Genomic DNA, 10,761 nt, shown 5'->3' on the forward strand with positions numbered 1-10,761 from the left:
TCCTGCTGTTTTTTTTTCACATAAAAATGCATCTTTTAAGCAGTGGGTAACTGGAGGCAGATGAGCCCAAACAAGAGTGGGAGATTCCACAGAGATGGACCGAGTGGGCAACAAATGGATCGTATATTTCACTTTGAGTCATAGTTTGATAAGTGTCTACAGCGAATGCACCCCAGAGTTGGCTAATGGACTGCAGACAGCCAGAGCTCTGCTGTCTGGGACCACACGGCTCATTATAGATAGGTGCTGGTGTGTTCATAATTACTGTGCAGAAGCACCTCTACCAAAGGTGGACATGGTGGGAATCAGCACAGATGACTCAAATTCTGTCTATTTCAGGCTGAACCGAAGTACGTGGTTTGAACTTTTCTTTTTTCTTTTTTATAATTTCCTAGTCTCCCGTGGCTCTCCCTAATTTGTGTGACATCGGTAAAGATGTCTCCCAGATCACATGGATCAGATGGTGCATCCATTTCCATCACAGCCACTGAGAGCAACCAAGCTGCTGCAGTGATGCCAAACAAACACCGCAGCCCCCCTGCCATAGGGACCACTATCCCTGATTACCAAAAAGATGCAGAGTGGAGCCCGGCCTATTATTTCCAATTTCTCCTGGAGAAAGTTAATCTAATGAGCGTTATTGGCAGCTAATGGGAATTATAATTAGTCAGATGCAGCAGATTATCTGTGCATAATTAGCTGTGTCTGTCAGCTCCAATTAGCATGACAGGAATTAGGGAGACATTGGAGGCTGTAGCAGCAGAGGAGGAGGAGGAGGAGGAGGAGGAGGAGAGGGAGGCACTGAGGGAGAGGAGGAGATATTAGGAGGTATAAAAGGAAAGGAGGTGATGGGAAATAGTCAGTGAGTAGCTGTTAATGTTTGAATAGACCGACAGCTGAGACTTTTATTTGACTGTGATTGGCTGCAGTGTTTGGTTTGAGTTTTAGCCAGAATACAGTAATTGTAGCGATAGCCACATATTCTTACTTCCCTTTAAAAAAATAAAAAAAAAGACACCAGCCTTCTAAAATCACTACCACCGCCCCAGTGGACGACAAAGGAAGCTAACAGCCCTCACTTTAATTGATTGTGGAATAAGTGACGCTCAAAACAAGCCACACTGAATTACAGCAGCCGGCCTGTGTTTGACACTGGACGCACCGAGGCTGTCCTTGATAGTTACTGTGAGGTGAAAGTTTTTTAGCACATAGTAGCCAACATCCGCTCTAATTCCCTTCTCGCACAGCGCACAGTGCAGTGTGAGAGACTGAAGTGAGAGAAGTTTGTGAATGAAACTTCAGGGGAGATGAAGTTCACTCCTTGTGTCCCCATTTTTTTTCTTTTTTTTTTACTACACTTTCAGTTTCGCTTTCCTAAAGTCTGAACCACCAGAGAAATGGCTAACATTTTATCACACACATATATTTATATAAATAAATATAAGTAAATATATATAACTATATATATAAACACAAGTTATGGACACCGAACATAAAGAATTTCATTAATGCTAATGCTACACAATACGTGGAAATTATACCTCTTTGCAGATGTGTTCATTAAATTCACAGGCATTTGTTGAGTTACTTAATGTAAAACCTTAAACACTATATGTTGCCTTTCCTGGTTGATGGGGTGAATTCTCTAGCCTGGTGCTTAACAGCAATTAGGAAAACCAAAAATAGCGTGTGTTGTTTACATTATACTGCGTCAGAACAACACTCATGTATCTGGTTCCCTCACAGCTCCACGCAAACAACTTTGTATTGTTTTTTTTTAATCGACCAAACCTGCGTCACCGGACGCCCTCTGGGGGCCGTCTCAATGAGAGCGTGCGGCAACATACACGGGCGACTAAATTGCTTTTGATTGAGAAAACAGTGTGTTACATTTGCATAGATTATCACCGTCTAGTTGACCAGGCTGTGTGTGTGTTTGTGTGTGTGTGTGTTTGTGTGTGTGTGTGCAGCAGCTAAAGTGCCGTTGGTAGATAGATGCGAGAACAGACACGGTGGCAAACGGAGCATGTTAAAACAAACAGAGGCACATGCTCGGCCCAGTGCACACATACGCAGCTAAGCTAACACGCCTACCTGTAAACAAACAGGGCGCCGCACAAGGCACCCGAGCACGTACCGGGGAACACAGGGGAGAGAGCGGAGACGACAGATTCAGACAACGTAGAGTCAATGTGGTAAAGCCTTAAGCTTCTCTTTGCCTGAGATTATTGATCAGGCTGAGCTCATATTTACCGACGGAAACACGACCATGGGATGTGTGTCTGATGTGCGCGCAGGGGGGCACATGAGCACACACTCACTTGTACAGAGTGAACACACACTCATACACACACACTTCTGTGTTAACCACTGAAGGCTACTTCTCTTTACATTGACTGGAGCTGTAGCTGTGTGCTTCCAGACATGGCTGTCTGACTGTGTTGACGTCTTCCTCCTTTGACAGGCGCGCTCAAAGTGACAGTGTGATTTGTACTCCAGCACAAACACGCCTGGCAACATCAATTCCCATGGTATAGTTGGGGGAAGTAACCGCGTGTGTGTGTGTGAGTGACTGTGTGTTTTACATTTTGAGATTGAGCCTGAGAGCTGTGTGTGTGTGTATGTGTGTGAGCTGCCGTTGTTTCCAACATTGCACTCAAAAAAACTCAGTCTGAAGGTAATGATGATTTAAAACAAAACAACAAAAAACCACTTTCTTAAAAATAACATTTAAGTCCTGGTAGTTTCAACTCTATTTTTCCTTATCACCCCTGGGGTTTTTGCTGGAAGAAATTGACTCATAAACTTTCCTCAATTTGTATTTTTTGGAACTGTTAATGCTTTGTTCTGGCAAATAACTCTATACATAAATAGGTGTATTTTTTTGTTGTAGTATTATGAGTGGAATTGTAGGGGAAATTACATTTTTAAATTATTTTTCCTCTTTCTCTTCCGAATCCTCGATCAAAGATTTTAAACAATCCTCAGGTGTTCTTTTCAACTATATTGAACTTTTTCACTTAACTGGCATTTCATTCTCTTTGTTCTATTTTCTATAAGAAAGTCTTTGTATTTTCCCTGATTTCCCATTTAACAAATAGTTTGCACTAAGGCAAACGCTACGAGCCTTTCAAGGGTTGTGGCTTCTATTCCAGAGTCTGTTGTTTTACATGTCTCCTCCCTGCAGAGCTATCACTAGTTCCAAGCCAATCACCATTTATTGTACCCCCCCTAGTGTTCAGAAGTAACCTCTTGAAACATTAATTAGATTATCTGTGAATAAATCCAGAAGGTGTCCAGGGAATGAGAATCAGGTTTTCCTCCTCTTCAGTAACTCCTCCTCCAAATAAGACGAGTTTGAAGGGCGTCGTGAACCAAACTTCTGCCTTTATCAGTCATGGATTTGAAAAAAAAAAAAAGAGTCTCCAAAGACAGTGGAGGGAAATTCACATCAGCATCAGCAGCAGTTGTAGTGTTTTGTAGTGTTTGGGTTTCCTGTATATCGACTGCCTGCACGGGTGGCTATAGTTGAAACTCCACCGAGCCTCCTGGACTGGAGTGTGTGTCTTCTGGGCAAAATCTGTGGATTAAGGGAGGCCTGAACTTGAAACAGGAAAGGACAGAGCAGTCAATAACGCACTGATTAATGATAATGGCATGCAAGCCGGGGGGATAATCTTTCTAAGCTCCTTTTATCTACGGACCAATTGACTAAAAAATGGAGGATGGAAGAAAAAAAAAAAGAAGAAGCACCGATCCTCACAAAAACCTGGGGCTTTTAAAGAGTAACAAATGTGCGTGTATGTACTCAGTGTTTATCAGCTTGACTTAAATAAAATCAGTCGTTTTAGTCAAGAGGACTCAGAAATGTGTCCCTGCAGGTCAGCGTTTGTTCTGTTAATATCCAATATTTTACCCTGCAGTTTCTTCATCTGACTGTCGGTCAATCAGGGCGTTCTTCTGTCCGATTCGTCACAATAACAGATGCGTTTTTTTCCCCATTTTACCTGCCAATGTACTCATTGCTTGGTGTGAGATGGAAACAATGTTGGTTAATCCTGACCTATTCACATCAGCCCGGCCCAATTTAAGGCCATCTGAGGAATTTAATAGGCCCTGAGCTTAAAGCTTCATCCTCATCCACTTTCCTATGGATTTGCCACAGCTGCCAGCTAATTTATGCAGACTCATGAACCCAATTATTGTCTGTGTCCACAATGGTGAAGAAACACAGGGTCGCTCACAATCTAAAGCAGGATTCGATGGCGACTCTTGTGTTTGTCTGTTCAGCTTGTCGCCAAATGTGTGGACTGAAGATGGATGTTCTGTCCTACCCTTGGCTGAAAAGGGCAACTTTGTGAACTTGGCCCTCAGGGGAAATGCATGCTTTTGTCTTTTTCATTTCCTATCAGACAATACAATTTCTTCTTTAAGAAAAAACCGCCAAACTTCTCCGTGCTCTCTGAAACTCTTATTACCTCCATTTTCTTCCTCTTTGTAGTTCTCTGCGTCACGGATTCATCTCTTCTTCTTTGCTCCGATGCCAACCTGCCCCCCCCCCCACCTCCCTCCCCACCACTCCCTTCCTGGCCCTGCAGCTTAGAAGTTTCATTCACTCTGCAAATCCCGTGTTTTTTGTTCAATGGCCCGATAGTTTATTCTCTTCACCCAGACCAAAAAGACATCAAGCTGAGTGATCAGCAGGGCACAGCTGATCAATGAGGCCGTAGGCAGAGGGGAGGGAGTGGTGGGAGAAGGTGGGGTTAGGGGGCCGGGGCAGACAGGTAGGGCTGATGGACACACAATCAGGAGGCCGATCGATGAGAACTTTTGCTGTGCTTAGATAAGGGTCCAGCTCGTTCACGACGCATGATTCAGATTCTCACTGACGGGAGCTTTTGTTTCCCGTGCTTATGAAGTTTTACGCTGCTGTAGGTCACACCGTCAAAAAACAAATAAATAAAAAAATACATTGAAGAAAAACATGACGCTCCCCGATAGCATCCAACGCACGTGTACATTTAAACACTGCCGTCTCCAAAGACGTCAGGAAATCCGCTAACGTAGCTGAATAAATGCTGGGCCTCATAATGGAATGACTGTGTTGTGGAGAGGCATTGATTGAGCTCCATTCTTTCCTTTGTTTGTCTGTTTCGCTGCCATAATAGCTGAGACGCTATCGATTTGATAGATATCGGGAAAACAATGGAGCCTCATTGTCGTCTTGTTTCTCCACATTCACTCGTGAATTCTACATCTCGAGTGCAATTTCAAGGCCGTTGAGTTTTGTTTTTTTTTATATCTCAGAAAAATACTGGATTTGTTTTTTTCTGTGCAGAATATAGTGTTTGAGAATTAAAAAAGGACTGGTTTTCTATGGCCATTCAAACTACTGGATTTGAACAAAGGTGAGATGGTCTTTTACAATAGGAATTAAGTTTACTTTAAGTTTTAAAGCTCACTAAATGTCAAAAGTTCACTCAGACAAAAACAAGGCAAAACGTGAAGGGAACATAAGACATTCTGTGTTCAGTAAAAGTTCTCAAACTCCTCTAATAATGTGGGAGTCATGGACAGAAACAAAATCCCTCAATAAAAGTGTGTTTTTCATTAATTTGAGTGTTTGAACATCTAACGTCTTTTAACTGTGTTATTTCTGGTGTTTTTGTGTTAATTGCTTTCATAACGTCGGGTTTCTCTCGTCTATTTACGTTGCAACCAAAGTCAGACTATTACACTAGTCAACCTTTATATGTGTAAATGGGAAAGAGCTGTTGCCAGTGACGAGCACAAAGATTGTTATCGCCCGTGTCTTACAGTTGTGCTTAGCTCCGTGGAGCATTTTAGAGACTATTGTTTGGGTCTCAAGCCTCACAAATTCACTGTTTCAACTCGGTCTCACTTCTTTCATCAGCTTCGAATTTCTTCACCGCAGGAAGCTGATGTTAACAGAACATTTCCCGTAAAAACCAGTCAGAACGGATTTCGAGCACAAAGTTAGCATCTGGCTTCTGGAGATGCAATACGTCCAACAAACGAGAGACACTTGCAAAACAAAAGGGGAACAAATACCTACTTTTCACTGATTACTTCAATCTGCCAAAGACTTGTTCTCCACTTCTCTACAGCGTGTGAAGATTCTATGATTTCTTTTAAAGAAAAACTTTTCTCCAATGGATTTCGAGAGAACTCTGCGATTTCAATGGAGACCCTGGTGATTGGCCAAGCTTGGCTCTAATGACAGGCTACAAAGTACGGAGTGAACATCCAGATTGGACCCTGCACCATCCCAGCAGGGGATGACTCCCCAAACACATGTGCTTCTCCTCCTCCGCTGCAAAGTCTTGACAGGAGTTGGACACAAAGTGGCTTCAAGCCCAGTCAGTAAAAGGCACAGTGTGTCAAGAGGGTTGCGAGCTGATCGATAGCGAGCTAATTGGAAAATAGCAGCAGGAAATGTGATAATGTGGCTGCTCACTCTGGGCTCACTCCAGCTGAACCCTCCGTCTGACTTACCCCTTCTTCTCCTGTTCTCCCGGGTCAGGTCTAGGTCCTCCAATCTACCGGTTCTCCATTAAGACCGTAACTGTTCGTCAACCTGAGTGAATGTTGCAGCTGCTTTAACAAAGTTGCACAAGGAGTTGGAAGTTGGAAACTGTCTTCTGTTGAATTCAGACGTGAAAACATGCTTGAGGTTTAAAAATTAAAAAAAAATCAACTGACAAAGAAACTGTCACAGGAAAAAAAAATGACTGAGACAAAGAAACTGTCACAGGAAAAAAAATGATGAAACTTAATTTCATTCAGCAAGAAGACAATTAAATATGTGGATTGTTTGTTTACAGTGATGAAAGTGAAGCTTCTTCTATTTGCGGTGATTTAGAAAATACTGCGCATGTAACGATGGTACGTTCAGTAATTACAAACATCATAATCAGAGTTACTTTCATGTGCTGGGTGTAATTACATCATAAGTGTTATGAAGAAGTTTTTTGATGGGGATAAAGGCACGGGAAAACATAGCTTCAGTAGCGAGGGTTGGTGTTTTATAAGTACATAAATTTTCGAGAGAGGAGAAATGATAAAAGTCACGGTCAGTCTGGAAAATTCATATGGAAAAATATAAGTAATACAACAAAGACGTTTCGTTGACTAAGCTCTTGTAAATATGCGGATTTAATTAACAATCATTTCTTTGTTGTCTTTCTCTGACAGAACTTTAATATGAATCCGCTAATCTTGTTGATTATGTTCTAATGCTGAACTAACAGAACTCGGAGACAAAAGGCAGACTGTAGACAGAATGAGCTGTGAGGAAAAGAAAAATACTCAGAAGGAGCCGGGAGAACAGACGAGAGGGATGTAAGGAGTCTGGGAAGGAGGGGAGAAATGAGAAGACCTTTTGTACTTTCTCAGACCCTGGGGATCTTGACATGTCACCAAAAAACTGTGGTACTGGCAGCGAGGAGTGACAGTGATGCCTGTTGTGGGCCACTGTGGGATTGAATATCCTCCGCTCCTCCCTCTCCCCTGACCGGGACACTCTATCCTTTTGACAACATGTAGTGTCAGCTCAAACAGGGCAGTCTTTAATGAATCACTTCCTTCACTCACTCCCATCCTCTCACTTACAGATCCTATGGAAGATATCCAGAGAGCTAACGTGCTAGTTGGACTAGAATGCTAAAGTCAATGTGAAGACTTGAAACTTTCCACCTGCTCAGATTTCTTTGACTGTTTTTTTTTAGGGTTTTCTCATAATAGGTCACTCCCCAGTTGCCCTAGTTTACAAATGTCGAACTCAGGGCCAGCGGGCCCAATCCGGCCCGCATCATTATTTTAAGCGGTCTAACTTAGATCACACTGTAGGTGTCTTAAAATGTATAGGAGAGTCTACACTCTCCACTCCCCTTTTTAGAATTAATTTTTCCATCCACAGACTACACGTCAACGCCACCTATCTGAAAGAACTGTAATTAAATTGTACACAAGCGTAAAACGTATCACTTGGTTCTGGTTTCTTCTATTTGATGTGTTCTGTGCAGTTGTAAATTGTTGGTCACAGACTGAGACGTGGTCCCGGTCTGTGGACTGCTTATCGTTAATATTCTAACAAACCAGTGTTTTAAAATGTGACGGTGGTACAAAAGCTACGTCTGCAACATTTCCACCCTCAAGAATGATCTGTAGCTATTGACATGCTTCCAATTACACAGGCATGCGGCCTGAGAAAGTTATTGACAGTTTCTCATCAGCGAGGAACCACATTAAGCTCTGCATTACCGTTCTCCTCTAGTCTTTTTTTTTTAATCAGAGTGGAGAGCTTATCAAAGGGAGCTGCACCTTAAAAAAAACGTCTTCCTCTTTTCTTCTCAGACTATCTCCGCTCCGGCAACACCATTTATTCTGCTGTGAAGACAAGCCAATCTTGTTTTGTGTGCGTGTTCCCCTCCTGAAAAGCTGCCTGGGCTTACCTGTATCTCCGGCTTCATCAGCCTCCTGATGAAACCCATACTGGCCTTTGGGTTGATAAGGTAAGCTCAGCAACCAGATATATCCATCATTGCCTTACTTAAGACACACCAACCAGACACGAGTACACACACTCATACTTACCTGCTTGTGTGATCGAGTGCGTGTGCGCCCGCCCGCCCGCGTGCTTGTGTGTGTGTGTGTTAGAGAGGCCGGCTTTGTATAGGGTGGCGATGTGTTATACCTTAACAAGATTAGGATTAGAAAATGTGAATAAATTCACACAGTCTGCTGCCAATGCAGTAATCAAGTGGCGTCAAACAAAAGAGGAGTTCATTCGGTGTCACTAATTCCTGCACTGTGGCTTCACAGCGCTGCGGTTTCATTATTCTATTAACCCCCGTGTCTTCCTCCAACAACTTACACACACACACTTGTGCACAAAACCCTCATAAATTGTGTTATGGGACTGCTGCCAAAACAGAGGCTGGGTTCAGCTGGGTACTTAATCATCTTCTATAGCATGTAATACATGTAAACAGTGTTTGTTTACGCACCAACAGAGCACATAGCCCTTATCCCTCTCCCAGGCTCCAGTTAGCTGTTACGTGGCAGCATACCTGGAAACAGTGGTTCTCGTGTGTGAGGACCAGAGGTTGCGAGGTGTTTTATAATAGACTCTCTTTTGCCAAGTCGGAGTGGAAACGTGAAAAAGAAAATATATGTCTGTATGTTTTTCCGTGTCAGTGCAACCAGGTGGTCAGATGGGTGTAAGTCTGGACAGAAAGATGAATTATGCTTGGGAGAGGTTCGAGGGAGGCGTACGTACTGTGTGCTGACTCACTTCACCTGCATTGTAAAGCAGCATAAAGAAGGAGACATTTTGACCATGTGAAACCTGCCTGGTCTGAACATCGCCCCGTTAAACCCTGCCACCGCCTTTGAATGATGTAATTTCTTTCGCATCCCTCGGTTGGTTTCCACGGTCACAGTGTACACAAGGTCATTTAGTTTCTGATCAATAGCTGGTATTGAGCCTACAATGCCCACACCACCCCTTGTTTCTGCAATGGCCGTTAAATCGATGGGAACAAATGAAATTAGGCTCCTGGGCAGCTCGGAGGAGCAAATGATCTTCCTGTGATTAATAACACACTGTAAACGCGTCTGTGCCGGGCACATCACATCAGAGTGTTTCTCCACCTCGGTTTGTTTCCTCGGGGTGAGCCGAGGAGAATAAAGCCGTCGTAATGGTGTTTACGTGGGTGAAGCGCCCCGTGGTAAAACACTGACACAAAGAAGAAGATGAGAATCTTCTCTTTTGAAGAATATAAAATGACACATCAGAGGAGCGGATTCCCATACCTTGATAATATAATGGCTCCGTTCAGTTCAAACCCAGTTGTCACGTGCTTCGCTAATGGCTGCAAAAGTGAATTACGCTCCAGAGTCGACTGAAATTTTGACAGGAGAAATGACAGAGTGTCACACTGACGTGTCTCTGGGTGTCGGATCGGAGAGATGGAAACATGATTTACTACGTTTTGCTTATTCTAATAAAAGAACACACAGTTAGCGTCGACTTGGAAAGTCAGTCATTTTGTTGACATCTAATAAAAAATATTCATACTTTTAGATCAGGGGTCACCAACTGTATTTGTCTAAGGACAGACGCCTTGGTCTCAGCTGTTGATTTTTATCAGTTTCTCCAATAGTGGGCACCACAAGTTTGGATTTAAGTCGTTAAGTCTGATTGCACTGATGCCATTAGTGAGAATTCCAAAACCTGGCAGAGTTTGGATTTTGGAGCCATAAGGACCTGGAGCTGGGTTTGTATCCCATCTAGTGTCTTCTGATTTAGGAAACATGGGATCGTAGTGCAATCACACAGCAGGTTTAGTGGTGGCTTTAATGAGGAGCCAGAGAGAGTCTTCTCTGATTGTAGTGTCATCGTCTTCACGCTGACGATTCAAAGAGATGTTGTCATTGCCATCAGTGATTTGAGTGGCCAGGAAAAAGAGATTACACATCAAGGTCCACACTCCACACTTTTAACCTGTCCAGTATGTGTGTGTGACATCATCGGCGTGGTTCCAGAGGACCACACACTCTAAGAAATAATCCCACATACTGTATAATTTAGTCCCTTCTCCTTCCCACAATGAAAGAAATCCTCAGTCTTTGCAACCCACACCGGCCCCCGAGTATATGGTTCTACCGTGTCTCGAACCCAGGACCTTCTGTGTGTAAGGCAAATCTAGGTAGTCATGATAACCGCTACAGTATAGA

At 43.1% G+C, this 10,761-nt stretch overlaps 1 long non-coding RNA gene across 1 annotated transcript in view; it reads left to right on the forward strand.

Moving 5' to 3' along the window:
* The window catches only part of LOC107988865 (uncharacterized), a 30,437-nt gene extending 21,917 nt beyond the window's left edge, over positions 1–8,520 (forward strand). Inside the window, exon 3 of the long non-coding RNA XR_001760375.2 lies at positions 8,377–8,520. This is a non-coding gene — a long non-coding RNA (uncharacterized LOC107988865). The remainder of the gene's footprint in view (positions 1–8,376) is intronic.
* The last annotated feature ends 2,241 nt before the right edge of the window (positions 8,521–10,761 follow it).

The sequence above is a fragment of the Cynoglossus semilaevis genome, chromosome 8 (genome assembly GCF_000523025.1).
Source record: "Cynoglossus semilaevis isolate Cse_v1.0 chromosome 8, Cse_v1.0, whole genome shotgun sequence".
NCBI classification, from domain to species: domain Eukaryota; kingdom Metazoa; phylum Chordata; class Actinopteri; order Pleuronectiformes; family Cynoglossidae; genus Cynoglossus; species Cynoglossus semilaevis.